The 23765-nt window shown below is 38.7% G+C and overlaps 1 long non-coding RNA gene across 1 annotated transcript in view; it reads right to left on the bottom strand.

The window, feature by feature from the left end:
- Positions 1-436: 436 nt before the first annotated feature.
- Positions 437-23765, bottom strand: part of LOC122455691 — a 93914-nt gene continuing 70585 nt past the window's right edge. The window contains exon 3 of the long non-coding RNA XR_006274090.1: positions 437-632. This is a non-coding gene — a long non-coding RNA (uncharacterized LOC122455691). The remainder of the gene's footprint in view (positions 633-23765) is intronic.

Here is a 23765-nt window from a genome sequence, read left to right as displayed (position 1 = left end):
TTAAAAGAAAAAATTACGATAAACCAGAGACCCATGACCTCTTAACTCATTGGTTAGAGTGAATAGCAACTGGTGAACAGGTGATTAATCAAAACGCACAGTGTACAAGAATCTCATTATTTGCTGACTGAATTTCATAATTTCAAGTTTTGTCTGAAAGATTGAAACAAATTTTCAGGTAGGGCCTGATCCAAAGTGTATTGCATCCAATGGGGTCTTTCAAATTACTTCAGTGAATTTCAGACCAGACCCTTAATGGAGATTAGAAGAGTAAAATGGTATGCAAGGGATACCCCATTTTTGAGTAGACCACATATCAACAGAGAGACTGCCTTATTGGCCATCTTCCCTCCCATTTCCAGTTCTGCAAATTACTTAACTTCTCCTGAGAAATCAAATACCATTCCTGTGGCAACTACAGTTACTCACATGGAAAATCAGTAGTAGCAAAACATGTGGTTTTAGTTGTCATTAATGTGACTTGGTAGGTGTAACCCTGGAGGAGGGGCCAGGATCAGCTGGCCAGCAAGATCTCCAGACTGCCAGTGTGATCCATGGATCACAGATTGCAAACTTCCACTCTTTTTCCACTCTGCTTTGAAAATATGCTGTATTCTTCTTTTTAAATGTATCTATAGATTAAACAAACACTCCTGTCATACTAACACAGTTTAAAATATACCTACAATTGAAATATTTTTTTTGTTCATAAGTGATACATGAATAAATGGACATTAATTATGTCTAAATTTTTTCTATTTTTGATTCCTTTTCTTTTTCTCAGATTTATCAAATTGGCCATCTCAGGCACATTACTAATAAAATGACACTAAAATAAATCACTGTATTGAGTTTACGTCTACATGTTAATAATGGGCGGGATTTTCTATAGCACCTGTGGGATTTGTGCTCCTAAATATTCTAGGTGTTTGTGAAAATTCTACCTATATTTGACAAATTCAATGGAACCAGTACAGCGGAAAAAGGCTAAACTTATTCATATTCAGGGAGCAATGAGTCTTATTGCCATCTGAATTATTTATTGGTCAGATCTGCTTTTCTCTTATGTATTCTGTTCTATAAGTAATATCTTGGTAACAGTATATACAGCATGGTCTCACGTAATCTACCAAAGAAGAAAATCTTACAATTTAATCCCCAATGAGGTAAATTCAGATCCCCCAAAAGCAACAGTGTCATATATTGCACTTATATTGCCTTAGCAAAACTGGAAGAATATGGATTTTCTCCTCTTCTCTGCCTCCTATATTCCAGAATATCTTTTTGCTTCCAGGCTGCCTGCATAATCCTTTACTTATGTATAGTGGATGTAAAAGTTACTGTTAAGGTTTTGCAAACTACCAGAAGAATTAATGAAGGCAATGGAGATGTTCTTAAATAATAATCTGAAATATTTAAGGATTTGAAAAGAGAGGCTAAATTTATGTTGTAATGCCAATTCCAGAAATGCAGTCAGTTTATCATGAGTCATTTTCTGGTAATCCCTGAAGTATGGAAATTATACTTTAACATCATTTTCCATAACATTGATTTTGCAATGGAGAAAAATGCTGAGCCTGATTCACCACTCAATTACATAACTGTGATACCTTTTACTTCGATGGAGTCACATTGGCATAAAATTAGTATAACAGAATGCAAAGTCTGACCCACTCTCTCTAAATAATTAGACCAGTTAGTTCTTAAGCTCTTTTTTTCTTTTTGCAAATCAGAATTTCTTATAATTTAAATGTACTGGCAAAATTATCACTGGGCACTATTGAACAAACCTAATCTGGATTCAGCAGGTTGAACTCCACTTGAAGGGTCTACTGGGAAGAGAAAGTTCTTTCTAATATAACATTAGCAAAGTTTTTAAGAGAGTGACACATAATATTTTACTAGTGGTTAAAGCATCAGTGCTAGCACAGCGGGAGAAGTCTGCAAAGGGCAGTGATTATAACAACACATTCAGGAAAAGCCATTGATACTGTTGCAGGGCAAGCATGCCCCATCCCCTTATAGGGTGGGGTAAAGGTTGTTATAGCCTTGCAGCTAAATCTGCCCAATCCCCCTTAGTCTCAGGGTACATTGGCCCAACATCCACAGTCAAAGGTGGCTGCCCTCTCCTTCAGGGCTGTGTGGCCTAACAGCCACAGCCAGTAAGGCCCTCCCTAACCACTTGGTCCCAGCGCAGGGCCCTGGCAGGTGCTCGTCACTCAGTCAGTGGGGATCTGACCGAAACGTGCTGATGCCACCTAGTGCAATGACTAGTTCCATGGGCTACTTCTTATCCCTGATGCAGTAGTCTGGTTTCTGTGGGCTCCTTAGCCTGTGCGGCTCCTGATAGCTCCAACCTTCTTTGGGTGTCTGCAGGTACCTGGGTATCAACCTGGGTCTTGGTGCCTCTGACTTCCATGATCTGGGGCTTCCACAGCTTCCAGGTAGAGCATCTTCTTCATTCCTCAGTTATCAATCTCAACTGAGCCAAGCTGCTCCCTTTTATACCTGGCTTCCAGCTGGAGCATGCCCAGCATGGTCGAGGAGGCGTAGCCTCCATGGTCCATAGGGTGCAGTTAATCCCTGCAGGGTCAGTGAAGGGCAAGATGCTCTGTCACAGATACATAGTTGTCTATAATTGTCCAATGCTATTCCTCCCCCACCCCCAGAAACAGACACAGGGGGAACAGTATAAAGAATACTTGTGTCCTACTTAAATGTTCCACAGAACTTTTTATCTCATACTTAGGTAAGGCCAACAAACAAATATTTTACCCAAGGGCAGGCAGTGCCTTGTGCATGAAGACTTATCCCTTTCTTCCAAATAATATTCAAAAAGGAATAATATGAACAGATATAAAGGAATAACTTTGGCCCTAACAAGCAGCTGGAATGTCGTGCAAGCCTGTGGATTATTGCTGGCACACTTGACTGCAGGAGGAGAGTAGTCCCCGGTTCAAAAGTAGCCGACAAGCAGCAGTCCCTTGTTATGAAGTCATCTAGGTTTTTGTTATCTTCCTCTGTTGCTGTTTGCTGCTATTCAATACTTATTTCCATGGCATGAACATTACTTTTCAACTTGTTTTTATAATGCGCTTAAATAGATAAATCTATCCAGGAATAAACCAATGGAGTTAGAGCAATAACGACATGCCTTGGAGCTGCTACATACAATATTTATGTACGGATTCTTTTCCCCTACAATAATAGCATTGGAGACATTCAGTGAGTGTATTGAGTACATTTGGTAGGTAGTCTCAGGGGTCAAGGCTCCTGCATTAATGCTGTGCCAGTGTTTGGTCAGGCTTTAAAGCTCTGAGACCAGTCTCAGTTCAGAGGAAGCCTTGATGTCTGAGGCTGCTGGCTGGCTAACTTAAATGAGTTTATTTTTAAAGTGTCCTGTGCAGGCTGCATATGTAACAATGAACATTTAAGGTTTACTATTGCATTTGTTTTGTCATTTACATATTCTCCCTTTTCAGTGTGGACTCATAGCACTTTCTTGTATCCAAAGGCAGAAGTCTTTTTCACATTTGAGAGACCCACTCCAGTCCAAAGAAGGCAGCTACTGTCCATGGATTCTGTGCAGGACTCCTGGACTCTGCATCCATGGAGAACGGTTGCTTTTCTGAAGCAGGAACACCCCAATAATGCCTAATTCTGGATTTTATTTTACCTGTTTCTCAAAAGCGGACTCTGAATCTGCCTAGCATGATCAGAAGCTGTCTTTACACTTTCTGATAGTACTGTTTAACCATTTTCTGTCCCGTCACTAAACTTTATTGACTCCTCTGCACCCACTTCTATCACCTACCACAGTTCTGGCTTAACAATTTGGAAGAAGATTGTTGAGCTGATTCTTCAGGATACTACAAGTGTAGGGTCCAGCATTCTCATCGCTTGTTCTGCTTATAACCACCCACATTCTATTTTTTCTCTCTTTCTCTCATCATAGAAATTCCAAGCACTTAGAACATTTTATGAACCCTAAATAATTATCTGTCCTATCACACCTATTGAGTAGATTAAGTATACACCCTCATTTTAGAGAGAAGAGAATTAATGCAGAAAGGTAAGATTACTTGGCTAAGGCCACATAGGAAATCAGATTAGGACAAAGGATTCACTTGGTCCAGTAAAGCATACAACCTCTTGAACTATTAACTACACCTGATCTGACCACAGGCTGCCTACTCAGCAATTAATCCATCTCTCCTGCCAGTGACAGGCACCTGCAGTTAAGAAGCGTGTTGTGATTTGCCTACCTTCATTACTGCAGGCTGTAGAATCCTCCCCTGAACTGCATCTTGGGCTTTCTCCACCCCACAAATCAATTAGTTTCAAGGGCCACAAAGGATATTTTAAAAGAGCAGTATTCCGGTATTGTTCTGCTGACAGCACCATCCTAGATGCCGCCACGAGAGACCCATGCATCTCAGTCATTTAGTATAATATTGCTGGAGGCGGCAAATTGGCTATCTGAAACGGTTACTCTGTCTAGCTTTGGGAATGGGCATTTCAGCAAGGGAAGTAAACTGTTTGGGTCATAGCTTTAGAACCCTGCAAATCTGCAGGTATCCGCTTTATATCCATGGACCATTTTTGTGGATAGCTGCTTGGATGCAGATACACATTTTATATCTGTGGTGGGCTCTGATGGTAAGAGCTGGGTGGGCAGCTGTGACCCTCCACCTGCCCAGGGCATGTGGCCTGGGGCTGCTCGGGCTTCCCCGCCCAGGGCAGGTGGAGGGTCTCCTGTGGCTCCCACAACTGCCTGCTTGGCTCTCATCATGGCCAGGCTGAGGCTCTGAGTCCACCCCCCAAGCCAGAGCAAAGTCAGGGAGAGCCATACTAGCAGCTGTGGGGAGCCACGGCAGACCCTCTATTTTTGTATCTGTGCAGGGCTCTACATATATTAATATATGTCTGTCCAATGCCTGTCAGAGTAGGAACAATGATTGAGGCCTAACAGCGAAACCACAAGATACATATGTAATAATATGGGAGCCATGTATGACTTAACAAGGGTTGTTTGTTTTTTTTCAAAAATCCAATACAAAACAGAGAATGGTCAGGCGGGTGATTGGAGGAGTACTGTAATTTTTCCAAGGGCATTGTCCTGCTTGTGAATCACCCACAGAACAATTATGGCCTCATAGGAGGAATAGGCAGCTGAGGTAGATGCACTTTTAAAATGGTGAGTCAGATTTTAGTTTCAATCACACTAACATAACTCTGTTAACACTGATGCAATCCCTTTGGATTTTCAGTGCTGTAACTGAGTTTAGAAGCAGAAGACTTAATGGTCTTAATTTTAAGCTGCTGTGTCCAATATTAAAAAAGAAAAGTGAGGGAAGAAGAAATACAACAGAATATTTTGATTTACCAGGAGAATTGTGGTTAAATAAAATGTTTTTTCAAAGTTTTTTATGTGATATCAGCAGGGCTTGAAAACCTCTATAATTGCACGTAAATATGGGACTTCAATAAATCTGAGTCTAACTAGCCAGCTGATGTCCTCTGTCACCTACATTCATTTGTTATTATTTTCTCATATATACCTCTTCTTTTATTTCCCCCTCCCCTATGTTTTCTCTCTGCCCTTATTTTGGATCACACAATTTCTTGCTTCCTGCTACTGCAGATAAAAAGTAAAAACTAGAAAAACATCTTCCCTTTGATGAGATATCGTTCCTTAGCTGCATTTTGTTTTCCTTTATTAGCTCAAATCTCTGCAAGTTCTTACAGAGAATTTTTTCAACTTACCAAATTAAGGATAAAACACATTTTATTAGGTTTGCTACCAGAACAATGTTACATCTAGAGGATTCAGTGCTATGGCACCTGTTTGGTTTGGCTAGGCTAATCGGCCACTAAACCTAATAACGGGCTAATTTAAAAAAACCCACAAGGCTGAGAGTTGTTTTATAAAGTTATTCCTCCTAAATTTTTAAGGCTGACATATTTTATGAGACTCAACTAAATGAAGCAATAAAACCCTCTACAAGTTACAATACCAAATATCTAATTTTGCACTTGCAATCTTTAGAATATGTGTCTCCAAGATTTCAAGAGTTTAGTTCTTTTATTAAGCCTCTGCCATGATTTAAAAGGAATAGACCTGGACAGAACCATTTAAGATAAGTCTCAAGAGAAAATACACTGAGATCAATACAAATTAATTTAACATCAGCCAAATATTAGTTACGATTTTCTTTCCATCCTCATTAATATATATATTTCAAACTTGCCTTTTTGATGACTTTCCCTTTTAATTTCAGGTGTATTAACTCAATGTAAAATCTGCTTTTCCAGAATAAAATCAAGGAATAAATTGTTCATTCAGGTGAAATGAAGGAGAGGGAGAGGTGTGAAATCAAACCCACAACTCAAAGAGAGTGCACACAGCTGCAGTTCAGTTTCTTGCCCACCCCCATCCCATTCCATTAGATACAGAAGAACTTGCAGCCTACCATGCAGCTTTTCCTGTAGCCTGACCCCCCCAAATCAAGCACTCATATTGTGGAGAGCTCTGCAGTGATACATGGGTGATGGAAAGCACCATAGTTTGCCTCCATCTTCTCCTCTTAGCCACATTTCTAAACAGGACCAGAATGGGGCTTGAGACATACATTGCGCCTTGCATTGGGATGAATTTGAACCATACAAGTTCCCTATAGTGAAAAAGAAAAAAAAAGCATAAATAAATTCACAATAGGAAAAGCTGGCATGCACAATACATTACAACAATTAAGATTAAAGGATCTCAAATTCTGGATCCAATTCTCATCTCTGTAAATCTCTAAAGTCAAGAGAATTACTATGGAGTTATAGCAGTGTAACTGAGATAAGAATTGGCCTCTGTACATTGTTATAAATCTGAACCATAGTCATCAGGCTCTTCAAGGAAAAAAGAGAAGAAAGAAGTTAGGAGAAAAAGGAAAGCTCATCCTCTTTGCTTGTCAAGCTATTGCAAATAAGGCTTTTGTATGTTTCTAACTTCAAATAATTACAAGCACTGACATTTCAAACAGACATAGATGCTACTTTAAAATAAACATTACTTTAAAAGAAACCAATAAACTGAACATAGAGAGGTAGTCTCTAATGTATTTTGTCATTACTTTGGGTAGCATTGCACTTGATTTTGAACTTTTTAGGAGTCGCCAGTTTCACTAGAATTCCAGCAGTGATCCAGGAAGCAATCAATGCAATCTGCCAGCTTTGCTCCCAGGTTCCGTATGGATTAGTAAGGACCAAGCTGAGCTGGTGTCACTTTTGCTTCTGCTTTGCTTACTCTATGCAAGATTTGGATTCTCTTTAGTCATTTTATTTTCCTTATATACCGTGCATCTCATTCCATGGAGGGTGAGGGGGGGACATCACTGCTGCGGGTGAATGGGAGTGATACCTCACATAAAAAGGTAAATGAAATGTAATTTATAATTTGGTCTCAATCACACTAACATAACTCCATTAATGCTGATGCAGTCCCTTTGGATTTTCAGTGCTGTAACTGAGTTTAGAAGCAGACTCAATGCTCCTAATTGAGCTGATGTGTCTAATATTTTAAAAAGTGAGGCAAGAAGAAGAGATTCTATACAGTTTTCATTATGCTTGTCACTCCCAACAAATACAAGGGCAGACCCCCAGAGAACTAGTAACAGCCCTGTCTCCTGTACTCATGGCAATAGCTGCATTGTATAAGGAAATAACTTGTAGAGAAATGGCAGTAGTATTGCCGTTACCCTCCTGCAGAAATTCCACTTTCTGTAGGAAAGCATCTTTAAAGTTTGTCTAGGGATTAATAAGAGCCCTGGCTGTGTGGATGAAGAGCATCTCCTGGTATCAAGCTCTCACAGTCTGTATTTTTGGGGGTTATGGCAGTTTATGGTGCTGCTTCATTACAGGCCTGCCATTCCCAGGGGCATTGCCTGACTTGTATGTTGAAATTAGAGTAAAAATAGAATTATCAGACACATAGATGAACATTGTATGTTGGGGAAGAATCATTGCAATTGTTGTAAAGAGAAATTATGCCTCTCCAATCTATTAGAATTCTACGAGTGGGGTCAACAAGCATGTGGACAAGGGTAACCCAGTGGATAACACAATTCCAATGTTGAAATTTTAGAAAGCCTTTGACAAGGTTCCACACCTACATTCTTAAGCAAGGGAAGCAGTCATGGGAAAAGAAGGAAAGTCCTCTTGTGAATCAGTAACTGGTTAAAAGACAGGAAACCAAGGGTAAGAATAAATGTCAGTATTCATAGTGGAAATAGATCAATAGCAGGGTCTCCCAAGGATCTGTACTGGGACCAGTGCAGTTCAACATATTCATAAGTGATCTGGAAAAAGGGATAAACATCGAGGTGGCAAAGTTTGCAAAGGAAATAAGATGACTCGAGATAGTTAAGTCCAAAGCTGCCTATGATAATTTTCAAAGGGCTCTTACAAAACTGGGTGACTGCGCAACAAACTGGCAGATGAAATTCATTGTTGATATGTGTAAAGCAATACACCTGGAAAACACATACAAAATGATGGGGTCAAAATTAGCTGTTACCACTCAAGAAAGATCTTGGAGTCATTGTGGATAGTTCTCTGAAAACATCTACTCAATGTGCAGTGGCAGTCAAAAACGGTAATAATGTTAGGAACCATTAGGAAAGGGATAGATAATAAGACAGTAAGTATCATAATGCCACTATATAAATCCATGGTACCCCCACACCTTGAATACTGCATGCAGTTCTGATCGCCTTATCTCAAAAAAGATACTAGAATTGGAAAAAGCACAGAGAAGGGCAACAAAAATGATTAGGGAGTGTGGAACAGTTTCCATAATAGGAGAGATTAAGAGGACTAGGACTCTTTATCTTGGAAGATATGGGTGGGGGAAGGAAAGAGAGGACAAGGTCTACAAACTGAACACGGAGGAGGAAGAGGAGTGTCTCCTGCTTACAAGCAAGCAGCCTGATCACACACCCCCATGCAGCTGCCAATCATGGAGGCAGGCACCACAGCTACAACCCAATAGAGGAAACAAGGCCTGCTATAAAGGCGACAATACAGAGAAGGAAAAGGAGGCAGAAAGGTCCAGGATAAGGAAGGGCTGAAAGCCCTATACCAAGTTGCTTCCAAGAAAACAGCCAGGAGACTGCAAGCCCTAAAATTGAAGGGCTAATATATTTAATTGGAGGTGAGGGTAAATATTAAAGCGAACTTAGTTTTATCTTTTAAACTGGTTTAGAACAGGAACTGACCTAACTGAGAACAAATGAAGGATGGTCAGTTAGGAGAAGCAGAAACACCTCAAAAAACCCACAACAAGTGACAGGGGGATATGATAGAGGTCTATGCAATCATGAATGGTGTGGAGAAAAAGTGTTATTTATCCCTTCACATAACACAATGCAGTAAAAGGGGTTACTAAGTGAAATTAATAGGCAGGAGGTTTAAAACAAACCTATTTCTTCATACATTGCACAGTCAACCTGTGGAACTTATTGTCAAGGTATGTTGTGACAATCAAAAGTATAACTGGGTTAAAAAAAGAATCAGATGAGTTCGTAGAGGATAGGTTCATCAATGACTATTAGGCAAGATGGTCAGAGATGAAACCCTACATTCTAGGTGTCCCTAAACCTCCAATTGCCAGAAGATGAGACTGGATGTCAGGGGATGGATCACTCAATTGCCCAGTTTGTTCAATCTGAAACATGTGGCACTATCAGAAGACAGGATACTGGGCTAGATGACCCGGTATGGCCTCTCTTAAGTATCTGGGAGTGAATCTTACCCACAGTGTATAATATCTGACAAATGTTTCCTCCTTCTGGATTGGGTTGGTACTGTAAATGAATTGAGGACACTGAAGCAAACTGTAATATTCCTAGGCACTAGGTAAATAAGGAATGCACTCAAACAAAATAAGTAACAGCTTTTGTTTAATTTTGTTCTCCCCTTTATGGTGGCAGAAAAGTAAAATATATGCAGCAGCCTGAGCTGCTGGACACAGTCTCAGAGCTACACATTGCCAGACTCTGGAAAATACCTCTAGCTTCCATTAAATGATTTTAAGTGTGTCCCAAATGGTAAGTACCCACTACATATTGTAGATGTGTAAAACAGCCTTCAGATGCTGAAATTTGCAGTTACTCAGGTAAGTCCTACACTGTTGGCAGATACTGTGCAAAAGACAGAAAATTTTTGAATTCTGGCTCAGTTATTGGATTACTGCATAACATTTAGACAGCAAATTTAAATGCTTAGTACATTTCCTATAAGAAATATCCCTCTCTAGTTACTTAATTTATACACTGATCAACCCATTATTTTATTTCAGTAGAAATATCACAGAGATACTGATGAAAAGTATTTGGTTAATAATAAAATAGAAGACAAAAGCCATGGGAATGATAACATGGTTGAAAAGTTCTATGGAAAATGTAATACTATTTCAAAGGAAGACAAATATTTGATGTATATTAAAAAAAACCTCTCGATTTCAGTCAATATTAATATCTAATTGATGAAGTAAAAGCTTCTGGTATTTCTCTTTGAAATGAATGGACACAAAAATGTTCGAAAGGAATCCTTTATAGACATCATATGTGGCCACATCAGAAAGCTTAAGAAGTTAAACTAAATCAGGAGAGCGTTAATACTGACTTGACATAGAGACATTGATTTGTAGAGATTAAGCTGTTAGCAAAGGTACCAAACAAAAATGCCATTTTCCAAAACACTGACCAATCCCATCAAAAACACGTGATTGTTTAATAAAAATAGGATACAATTGTATCTCGGGACACCCTTTGTAATTAACAATAATGTTTTAACACTTATAAAGATCATTTTACACAAATATCATGATGCCTGTTAAAAATACGTATGAAATAAGTTTCACCATACTACCTGTAGGAATTCTACTCTATATAGGTTTTTATACCACACTAATCACTGTAGTGCAGGGGGTCTCAAAGTCCCAGCCCATCTGCGGCCTGAGAACCTCCCCAACGTGGCCTGCAGAGGAGAGATGCATGCAGACATTGTGCCAGCAATGTCTGCTGCAACTGCCCCCCCCTGCAGCTCCCATTGGCTGGGGGAGAGGGACAGAGATATCATCACTAGTTGCCAGGCAAAGTCAGCCCTGAAGGCAGCATCATTAGTTGCCAGGCAGAGTCAGCCATGGAGGCAAAAAGAAAAGGAGTACTTGTGGCACCTTAGAGACTAACAAATTTATTAGAGCATAAGCTTTCGTGAGCTACAGCTCACTTCATCGGATGCATCCGATGAAGTGAGCTGTAGCTCACGAAAGCTTATGCTCTAATAAATTTGTTAGTCTCTAAGGTGCCACAAGTACTCCTTTTCTTTTTGCGAATACAGACTAACACGGCTGCTACTCTGAAACCATGGAGGCAGTGTCACTTTTTTTCACAATGAACATAAACAAGTCAAAATACTGAACACGACTATACTGAACACAGCTGCAGTCCTGAAGGTTTCAACTCTTCAGTCACTGAGGCGAAACATCAACAAACTGACAGAACTGGCAAACACTAAAAACTTTCTGGCAGGTGAAGAATTGTATGACAGAAAAGTTGTATGACAGTTTTATTATTTCTAAGAAATTTGAAACAAAAAAATACAATGTAAACATTTTCTTTTCTGAACACCATCTTTGGTGACATTATTGGATCTCTGGGAGGACTGGCCCTAAGGTAAACTGAGTTTGAGACTCCTCTGTAGTGCCTTCCAGTAGTGCAGTCGTTAACTTTACAGATAGACAAAATGAAGCACATAAAGGTTAAGGTCTCTGTTTGCTGAAGTGACAACTGATTTGGGGTATCTAAACATGAGACCTTAAGTGGACTTGATTTTCATTAATATTGAGCACCCATCCTCCAAAAATCAAGCCCTTTTAAGATGTCTCAAATTGGACACCCTAAAATCACTAGTCATTTTTGAAAAAAAGTTAGGCCAAATGACTTGCTCTGCATCACACAATTAGTAGCAGAGCCACTCGAAGAAGAATGGACTCCAAAGGCCCAGAGTCTCATTTCCCATTACTATCAAGCAGGCCTCCCCAAACAGAGGCTCCAAAAAGCCAAGTCATCAAGCATTGTAGAGCACTCTTTGAGGCTAGGAAACAAAAGGTGCTTTGGAGAGTCACACTCAAAGTACATTTTAAGTCTCTCCAGTGATGGGCATATTCAGTTAAATAATCCCCTCAGAGAAGCAAAATTGCTTTATGTAATTATGCCTGACTAACCTAGCTGACAAGGGACTGATTGATTGATTAATGCTCACAAAATCGATTAGTTAGCTGATATCAGGATAACAAGCTGAAGATATAAAGTGTTACATGATAAGTTTAGAGACTATTATTTTAATTACACATTTACAATTATTCTCATGCTGTAATGACAGGGGTGTCAGCAGTCAGACCTATGGGTTCAAGGCAGGCGCCAAAGTAAGGATCAGGGCTGGAGACAGAGTCAGGGTAAGCCATAGAAGAAGGGACATAGAACAAGGCAGGAAAGCAGGAACCAGGAACAGACCAGGGATCTAGGATAAGAAGTACACCAATGAGGAGTCATGCAAGCAGGAAGATCTACCATAGCAGTCAGCCAGGGGAGCTGACTAATGGCTGGGGAGCTCTATTTTAAGGTGCTGGACATTTCCCCCAATCAGAAGCTTTAGGACAGGACCCTTTGAAGGGTCTTCAGTGGCACTTCAGTGGTTCTCTTTTCAGGTTGCTCTGGTGAGCTGCTGGGTGGTGGTCTTGGCCTTGGCCTTGGCACTGCCTTTGGGCTTGGGTTCGAGGTCCACAATCCCTCACATCCTCTTGGCCAGCACTTGTCCAGATCACCATTGATGTAATGTTTCTTCAACAGCTGAACAGATAGTCATTATAGGATACAATACTTCTTCTTGAGTTCAATCTTTCAGCCTCATTATTTTTGCTCCAAATGTTTTTAATTTAATTTCTCTCATGCAAAATCCTACATGGCATGTTTACTACTGCTTTCAGGGCTACTAGCTGATTGAAGCAGGCCATGGTGCACTTAATAGAACACTCAGGGCAATTATCCTAGAAAGTCCTGCTACTTTGCCTAGCATTTTTATAACATTATAAAGAATTCAGGGTGCAACTGCTGTTCTTTAATGGAATCTTTTTCATAAATAGATAAAAGAGGATCCATTAAATAAAATTATTCAAATTTCATGGAAAAAACACTCAACTCCCCTTCACATCCAAAGGTTTTATTTTGCCAGAGTGACAGCTGGAAAGATCAACAGGCAAGCATAAGAGCAAAGAAAAGGTAATAAGAGCTGGCTACTTCCACTGAGCATGAAATGACTTTGCGGATGTGAAATTCTCAAAACCCTTTTCTGGTTGATGAGAATCTCTGTTCTCTTACACATGCCACTTGTCTTTCTCAGCTCCCCAGCCACTCTGCTTCCCTCTTTGTAATTCTCCTGGTTGTTCTAATCACATCTTTCTGCTATTCCACTACTACTGTTTCAGCTCTTCCAGTGACACCAGGCCTTATCTTCAATTCTCCTTACCATTCTGAGCCTTTTGGCTTTCTTATCCTCTCAATCTCTTTTATACTCTTGGCTTTCATAGCTATTTTTGGTTTATCATAATTCGTTCCCTTTGCTTTCAGTGTGTTTCCTAATATAAAAGCAGAAAAATAAGAGCAAGAAGATTAAGGAATTTGTAGTAAGACATTACAGTGACTCCAAGTGGGAGAGAAATTATGAAAAGGTGGTTTTCAGTCTCCTCACAGTACTGGTCATGTTTCCTGTAACAGTGATATAGACTAAGGCATAGATCCACAAATGGATTTAGCTCCCTAAGTACCAGTTTTAGCCACCCAAGTCCTGGTTTTAGGTACCTCTGTGATTGACAAAATCCCTGCTTCACTGCTGCCCAACTTTGCAGATGCTTAAATACACTTGGCACCTAAAGTTTCACTGTAAGAGTTCCTTAGATAACTAAATTTCTGCCTCTGTGCTGCTGCCTCACTCTAGATATCTGGATGCCTATCTTCCACCTAAGCTTCATCACCGTTCAGGGAAGGATGAATGGTGGAAAGCCTAACTCTTCTGGGAGGCCTAATCCAATAGGCATGCACAGAGCATGGATTGGGCCCCATTCAAAATCTGGGGGAATAGGAAAGAGGTAATGCCACATCCCTTTTAGCTCAGTGGTGAGAACACTCATCCAGGATGTGGGAGAACCACCTCTCTCAATATCTCCTGCTGAAGCAATTCCCCTTTGGATAAATACTTAAACAGTGATTGGGCCAGAGAGAGAGAAAGTCTCTGCAGTCTGGTGGTTAAGGCATCCACTGGGAAATAGGACACCAAGGGTCCAGTACCTCTCCTCCTATATCTCCTTAATTATTTATCAAAAAAGTGGATCAACTTTAGAAGGAGAGATTGAGAGCAAATAGTTTCCATGGATACTTCTAAGATTACACTTAGAAATATTTTTCTCATGATACAAGTCTGAGAAGCTGAACTGTTATAATTATTTTCAGTACCTTGAAGATCTGATACAGAAACTAAACTCAAATCTACACACAAAAATTAAAGAAATTCCAGAATATAGTTTGCTCTGGAAAATAGAGAAGGCAGTACTGTGACACTTGTGGTCTTTTAATTAAAGGTAAGTAAGCTGAAGTTTCAGAGTAGCAGCCGTGTTAGTCTGTATTCGCAAAAAGAAAAGGAGTACTTGTGGCACCTTAGAGACTAACAAATTTATTTGAGCATAAGCTTTCGTGAGCTACAGCTCCGATGAAGTGAGCTTCATCACAAGTACTCCTTTTCTTTAAGCTGAAGTGTTTAAGAATTTTGCTAAATTTGTAGTCTACATGTTTTAAATTTATCTGAAGATTAACTGGGAGGATTTGTGAAATTCTATCTCAACAGTTTAAAGTTCTATTCGTGATTTCAATCCTCCCCTTCAAATACTTTGTATCCTAACAGATTTCAAATCAAAGCTTTTGGTAAAATCCATTTCATATACCATAATAGTATATTTATTTTCATAAGTTAATCATGAAAGAACATGAAGCCAGATCTGGGGAAATAAACTGTAGTATACTGCTCAAAAATCAAAATATATTCATCCCCAGACGCATCCAAATCTACACAGACTCAGAGGGAGAAGCTATTGTTGCTAACAGTCAAATTGCTTAAGGCCTTCACACTTGAGAGGCTAGTCAATGAATGGTTTTAACAGTTACAGGACACAAGGATAGAACACGTTCTTGTCTTCATGTTAATTTTTCTGTTTTCCAGAGAAAGTAAAAAAAAATATTAAGCAAAGCACATTTTAGTCTCTTTTCAATATAGTTCATTTCAACATGTCTATATCCTTTTTATACAGATTGAGGGGAACTGCATACAGTTCTCTACTTTTGCTGGCAAACACTGCTCTTCCTCTAGACATAAATGTTTGCAAGTGGCCCATTTAAAGTGATTTTTGTGTCATTACTTTATCATACATACAAATCAATCACCGTTCTGCATACCACAATAGTAAGAAAAGCATAATTTTTAAACAGAATAAAAATTACAATCGACATGATGTCTTGTTTCAATGTATTACTTGCAGCAACAAATATTATTGTTGAAAATGTTAAGATGTAGTTCCCTACAAATGGATGGACCCTGATTGACTCCAGTGCAGCCCTGCATGGTTCCAGAGGTCAGGACAATAGGATCAAGGCAATAATATAAATAAACGTTAACAAAAAAGCTTTGATTTCTTTTAAAGATAGTCACGGAAAATAACTGGCGTGATTTCCATAGGGGGAAAAAATCCCCTACGACAAGTCTCTCAAATCAAAACATACAAATGTATAGCTTTAGAGGTTCACATCCAAGCCTCTGTATTATTTTAATAATTTTTACAGTAATGACCTTGAATTATATTTAAAAAATTCAGTTACTTTCATCATGTGTTTAATAGCAAATCCAAACATTACTTGATTTCAGCTATTGCTTTTCTGTTCATTTTGTATTGTCTCAATGCCTGCAATGTTAAACTTAAGCATTTTAATGCTTCTAACTACCAAAGTATATTTCCTAACTCTTCCTACATTTGCTTTCATCACTCATAAGACACTTCCTAACTTGTATCCTATTTACTGTATCTGGTTCAGCTGCTAGGACTAAATTTGTGATTGTGATTTGTGATACTCTTTCCAGTGTATTGTTTGTTGATTAACTAAGATGACAGCATTGCAAGACTGTATCTCTTGAAACCTGTCATATTTCTTGATCATTTCTCCATTCTTATTCCAGACAATGTCAAGATAAAATTCACCAGTGATCAGGTTTCTGCTCTTTCATTAGGACTCCCTTATCAGTACAAACATTTCCTGCTACCTCCTTACATTGCCCTGAAGGTTTATAATAGCTTTATGTTATTTTTTAAACCACATCTATCTTTGATCTTGATCCAAGCTGGTTCTTTTGTAGTTAGCCAGTGGTGTTTTTTTAAAACTTCAAACAGAATATCCTCTTGCATCTAAAGTATGGAGTTGTGCCAAAATTAGGAGAGAGGGATAGGGGAAAGTTGCTTTACTTTACAAAGTAAAACAGGGGACAAACATTGCCACATATGCATATTCTGACCAGGTTAAGGCAAAAGACTATGCACAAAACTGGGTAATTTAGCAATTTAAGTTTGCTCAGGAGTTTGATTTTCCTTAAGTAGGTTCATACGGCTGGTCGGCCTTGTGACACTGAACAAAAACAAACATAAAAAAGTAGTCCCTGAAACCCAGGTTACTGGAACCTCAACTCAGGCTCACCTAGAAGATACAGTGAACGTTTTCCATAGCTCTGATTGTTGACTTGCTTCCACGCAAGAGTCTGAATTGACTTCTTTCAGTTAAATAGATTATTTGTGGGCAAAACTTCATTATCTGTGTGAAAGAGGGCGGGGGAGGGGGAAGATATATAAACACAATACAACATGTCCCTCCCCAAATTCAGCAATTATTTCAACACCATAAGGTTACCATTCTTTTAGTATTCCAAAATCAGTAATTTGTTTAGAGTAATGAAGAACATTTAAAAATAAATTGGTTCCTCTTAATTCAGAAGATAGCTAAATATTTCTCCACCTATCATTTCCCACAACTGAAATATTTAATTATTCTGTAGTCAAAACAGGTATGATGTTGGTGTTTGTTTAAATATTGTTCGCAAACTACCATAACCTTGGCAATATAGACTTTAAAGTAAGAGTTCGGAATTTAGAAGTGTTTGCTGTGGGGAAAGTAGAGTCAAGTATATAAATGAGACTATGATTATTAAAGCTGATCACGAACTGAAATTTCTGTTCTGCAGGAAATTTTGACATTTTGGGAGCTTTTTTTTCCAATTCAGAACACCACAAGATGGCAAAATTTCTTGTGAAAACACGAATGCCAAAAAATTCTATTTGGGACCATCCAAAAGTTTTATTTTGATAGCACCATTTTGATTAAACTATTTTCCAATGGAAAATTGATCCATTGAAAAGTTTTTAACCAGCTGCAGTGATTATGCCTCTCTTAAGTTTCTCAGCACGCCCCGTGAGAAACAAAGAGAAGGGTTCAAAGGCAGATAGAGAAGTTATTTTACTTTCAGTGAAAGTTGGGCACCTAACTGCCATCTATGCTTTTTCAAAATCTCTGCAATGTTTCTAAAAACCTGAACTGAGTGCCTATATGGTTACGAAAAGCACTGTTTCATGACAAATCTGATTCCCGTGTACTTCACTAAACACTACATGTGGAGGGATACCACTTTGGGAACTAAATGAGCCAAAAGACTGAAATAAAAATATATAGGCAAACTAGGGGAAAACCACTACAAACTCAAAGTTACTATTATTTGTATTGTCCCTGGCTCTGGAGGAAGCTGATTTCAAAGTTCAAATAAAGCACTAGACATCCTGGCCAAATGTATCCCTTGTATCAAAGTCAGTAAAGTTGGATTTGCAAATGTCTCTCTGGGATCTTCATCCCAAATGGATACAACACAGTATTACCCATGAGCTGTAACACTCCACTTTTTGGAACTCTATCAAAATGAAATGACTTAAAAATATAGTTGTGCAAATTTATTGTCAATAAAAATCCCAAACTTTGTGCAGACTTAAAGTTAAGCACATCAAATACTTAAGCATTTTGATGAATCATAGCCTAGATAGGATTAATTTATCAGTAGAGCTGGTCAAAACTCAGATTTTCCATTCTGTGGGGGAATTCTAACATTTCAAAATCTGTTTTAATTCCATTTCAGAATGGAAAATTTTGATATTTCCTAAAAAATAAAACTAAAAAATGTTTCAGCACAATCAAAATATTCCATTTGGGAACAAAAGTTGCCAAATCAGACTGCTGCATTGAGGAGTGAGGGAAAGGGAAATGGGGTCCAGCCACAGTTCCTCCCAACACCCCAGAGACCCAGAACTAGGAAGAAGATATGCCACTACTTGGGGAAGAGGGAGCACTAGAAGCCAGGTGATGTCTCCCCTCCCCACCATGTTGCCTTGGGGGAAAACTGCAGAAAGAAATCAGCCAGAGACCTCTTCCATTGCACTTGCTGCATATATAGCAGGATTAGGTCAACTGAACTACGTAGGGTAACTAGATAGCAAGTGTCAAAAATCGGGACAGGGAAGGGAGGGTAATAGGCGCCTATATTAGAGAAAGCCCCAAATATTGGGACTGTCCCTATAAAATTGGGATATCTGGTCAACCTAGAACTATGTCATAAAGGACCTAAATTTTTTCACAGCAGCAAGTGAAGTAGCTAAGTCGACCTGAGTTTAATGTGTAGACCAGGCCGCAGAAACCTTTCTACAGTTACTGTCCAGTGCCAATTGTCTGGTTGCTCTAATCGTCTCCCCCCGATCCCGTCATAGTCTCTTCATCTCAGACTCACTCCACACCTTCCCCTTACCCTTTTCTCCTCTGCTCTATCCCTCTCACCCCTTCTCTTTTCTTTCCATTTAGCTTATCCCCTCCTAAATTAATCTATCCCAAAGCCAAAAAACTTTAGCACTCCCCTGATGTTTGTTGCCATCACGTTATTCACTCTGGTTGTGTTATATACCTTCTCCTGCCCTGTGTCTGTCAGGACTATTTAGACTTTAAACTCTTTGGGGCAGAGACCATCTGCTACTCTGTTTGCACAATGGGGCCCCATTCTTGGTTGACCTTTGGGCACCATCCCAATTAATGTTGTTCATATTGTAGTTTTGTTCTGATTTAGACTTGTGTTATGTTATATTAGAATAGAAAATGAAATAAAGTGAAAGTAATTTCAAATAAATATTTGTGGAAAGCTTTAATAGATACCTTTATTGAGGATAAAAGGAAATAAAATTCACTTTGCTTTTAACATTCTGTTTCCCAGGAACTCCACCTCTTATTCTCTGTTTTCCCATTCACTTCCATGTTAGGGGTAATGTACAGATAAATACATTTCCAAACTAGTAAAAAAAAATGTGCTAAAAGCATTAGTGGGGATGCTGTACCTCAAATACAATAAATCATATGCTGATTTGTTTTGCTTTGTAATTACTGTAAACACATCACTTTGCCCTTTATTAAAAGCTAAATTAACTACATCCACATTAAAGCAGACAGTTTCCCTGCCTGAGTTTTGATTTTCATTTCATCAGGGAATAAAAGAAGCTTCCTTTTATCTTCAAAGGTTATTCATTGAGAATTCGGTAACCTATGGTTTGAGGTCCTTATTGTAATTTAGATATACAATTAGATATACAATACCTAAGACAAAGAAATAACTTGCAAAATGAGGTTTTCTTCTGGAGCCCCATGTGAAATAGGTTTCTTCCTGAGCTCAAGTGATTAAATAGCATAATATCCTTTAAGCATGGTTTATAAGGCTATTTATAGGACAGTTGTAATTTTGAGTAATATTGCCATTTAAACTATACATCTTGTTTATATGAGATTTATATAGTACTGTGCCTTTTATGGTACGATAAATGGTGTTTTTATAATTTTTTTTTCTGTATTAAGCATTTTAATTATTGTATTTTGGGTATTTTAAGCTTGCAAATGTGAAAGATTGGGCCAAATTCTCCTCTCAAGAATATATCACTGGAGGAACAGATTTACACCAGCATAATCAAGAATTTGACTCTACATCTACTACATTGTACCTACCCTTCTCTGGGCCTCTATTGAAAATGAAATGTTTCACATTGTGAGGCTATTCTTATTAAATACACTTTCACTCAGCAGTCACTGTAACATACTAGAGCTATCTCCATATCTTGTCATAATGTACACTAATGATTATGGTAGTTTAGATCTTAATGGGTCACTGGATTCCTATTATCATCACCCAGTTTTCATCCTGCTCTTAAATCAAGCCCTGTTGGTTTTATTTTTTCTTTGCTTGTGGTTTACAGAGTAAGATTCGGGGAACCTGGAAACTTAGAGATTTTATCATTTCCCCCCAGAATTATTGACATTCTAGATGTCCTATGTGCAAAGAACCCAAAACAATAGGTCAAATCCCACAGTCCTTATTCAAGCAAAACTCTCTTTGGAGTTAATAAGAATTTTCCTGAGTAAGGACTGTGGGATCTGTCACATTGTATACTGGTTGTGGCTTTGTTTGCTTGTTTCATTTTGTCCAATACTGAGAGACAAAATATGGATGGCCCTACTTGATGGGAGCCATGTGGGGGAAAAGGCATAAGAAAGCTAACTCTCCCCCTTGTGCCTGATCTGATGGATAGCCATGAACCACATACAATTGGAGAGAAGCATTAATGCCACCAGCAGTGCTAAACACCACAGCCGGTGTGTGACCTGGCCCCAGAGACTTTCCACAATGGCTGGCTAACTGCAGTAGAGTAAGGGGGAGGAATGTGTGAGCAAGTGCTTTTCTGTGGCTGTAATTGACATAAAAACAGGGACAGGGAAATTTATTCAACTTAATTTTGAATACGTACTAGCACTGCACATGTAGCATTTTGACTGACACTACTGGCATCATCTATTTAGAAAACGGTGTACATCAATAAGTACATAGGAGAGGAAAGGGGGCACAGAGGAGAAAATAGGACAAAAATGGAGTACAGTTTGGGCATAAATACAAAGAGACCACAAAATATATTGAGGAGCAGAGAGGAGAAGAAAGAAATGCAAGTGAACTAGAGAAGCACTGGGTCAGATTAAGAGCTCCACTGACCTCAGAGCTATTTTGATTTATGCCAACTGATGAAATGGCCCATTGTATGCATACAGAGCACCCAGTAGAGTAGGCCAAGCTTTTGGTTGAAGGGATTATTCGGAATAAGAGACATACCTCCTAAAACATTTTGCTCAGGATTTCCCTGTGCTAGGTAAACATCTTTTATGAAAAAAAAAAGGAACCACTCTTACAAAACAGTTTAAAGAAAAAAGAAAAGGAGTACTTGTGGCACCTTAGAGACTAACAAATTTATTAGAGCATATGCTTTCGTGAGCTACAGCTCACTTCATCGGATGAGTGCTGTAGCTCACGAAAGCTTATGCTCTAATAAATTTGTTAGTCTCTAAGGTGCCACAAGTACTCCTTTTCTTTTTGCGAATACAGACTAACACGGCTGCTACTCTGAAAACAGTTTAAATTACAGAAAAATTGTTTATAAACTAAGACTAATTTTTGAGTCATCAGAACAAGCTCATCCACTTTACCCATCATGACCAAAGCTTTAAAACAGTGAACATTTCAAAAGCCAGCTTCTAAGTGTCTTAAAAATTTTATTCAGTATTCTAAATTAAAATTTACATAATATCAGCACAGGACATATTGTCAGACCTTTCCTCAGTTTTTCTCTGGAAAGTGAGGTATTGACATTAGATTTAAACTACGGATTTGACTACTCTTCATAATGAAAAGGACATTTCAGACACTTCAGTCTGAAACACTGACATCACCTAGCTCCCAGAATCCATTCTGAGGCACACATGAATCAATGGGGTAAAACCCACCACCCAAATACTTGAGGAGTCAATATTCATTTAGTGCCACCCCACTCAGCACATGAAAAATTACATTGGAACTTGGGCCCATGAAAGTCATTAGAAAGACTCACATTGACTTCAATGGTCTTTGGATGAGACCTGAAAAGAGTACACTTCTAGGACTAGGTGTTTCAACCCCGGACCATTTTCTTACTCTAAGTCACTTGTTCCTGTTTTCTCTTCCTGCAATCCTTTTGTATTATGGCACTGATTGGTTTGACAAATCATCTTATTCACAAGTTTGCATCATTTGTTTTCCTTCTTGAGGACATAGTGGCACTAGCCAAATAATATTTTCATAATCACTAGAAATCTACATTATTTCCTGTTGTAAAATGAGTCCTTCAGATCATAGTCTAGTCAGCTCAAGGCAACTCATTGCTCAACTTGGATAATTAGCTTTTGTTTAGTGATTCTGTTGTGTTCTTGTTGAGGATATAAAAGCAAAGACTTTGGTGTGATGAGAGAGGATGACCTCTGTAGAATAATGTCCTTGCTTAACCACAGCCCTAGACTCAGAATGTTAACTGGATTCAGTGAATAAAGTATACAGATTAATGGAAACAGTTTCCTGTGGTAACTGAAATATTTATGTAGTAATTAAGCTTAGTTTAAGAAAACAAACACAAACAGTTACAGTAAAACTATATGTCTACAAGAGACTAAACTCATTCAGAAATACCTAGAGGCCAGTTTGGGTAAAATAATGCATTACAGTCTCACCAATTATTTGTGCCACCAAGAGAATATAAAGCCTGAAAAAGTCTTTGCAGCCCTTAAGGGTTTATTTTAGACTTCATACTGGCAAGATAGCCAGCAGACTTTCAGCAGACTTTGTAGATTATTTCAAAAATGTAACTCTAGAGAGATTTAAGAATCAGCAGTTAGAAAGGTAAAGATAGCTCTATGCTATATTGTACCTCTCTTTTCATTAAAATAGTTAAGACTTGAGATGACAGGGGAACAATGACAGTTGGAAAGAGGTGGAGGGAGGAAGGAGGGTAGTTAATGTGTGTTTATTCAGTAGTGTAATAATCCTGAACCAAAAAATTCAGACTTAGTTGTCTAAAGTTCAGCATGTAAATCCATACTTAAAAGTGGTCTAGTTTTTTCAGTGATATTGAGTACTCACAGCTCCTATTGACTTCAGTAGGAATTCTAGGTGTCCAGCACTTTAAAAAATGACACCAATTATTTAGTTGTTTAGGTGCCTAAATGTGGCTTTTGGTCCTTAATTTTAGACAGTTGACTCCTGATTTTTAGTGTAAACATTTTCCTGCTGTTGCCTTAAGGCTTTTGTACCATCCTAGCAAACTGTAGACTCAAACCTGAAGAACTGTAAAAATACATCAAATGGTGTCTTTGCCTGATTGATCCCGGCCATCCAAATTTCATGATGGAATAGTACGGGATAGTCTATTTGACCTCAAGTCTTATCAGCACAGTATTATAAACACAGTATCTATCAGGCATGCAGGAGTGAAATCAGGAAGACCAAATCACACCTAGAGTTGCAGTGAGCAAGAGATATTAAGAGTAACAAGAAGGACTTCTTCAGGTATGTTAGCAACAAGAAGAAAGTCAAGGAAAGTGTGGGCCCCTTACTGAATGAGGGAGACAACCTAGTGACAGAGGATGTGGAAAAAGCTAATGTACTCAATGCTTTTTTTGTCTCTGTCTTCACGAACAAGG

The sequence above is a fragment of the Dermochelys coriacea genome, chromosome 9 (assembly GCF_009764565.3).
Source record: "Dermochelys coriacea isolate rDerCor1 chromosome 9, rDerCor1.pri.v4, whole genome shotgun sequence".
Lineage (NCBI taxonomy): Eukaryota > Metazoa > Chordata > Testudines > Dermochelyidae > Dermochelys > Dermochelys coriacea.
This window is presented reverse-complemented; position numbering and strand designations above follow the sequence as displayed.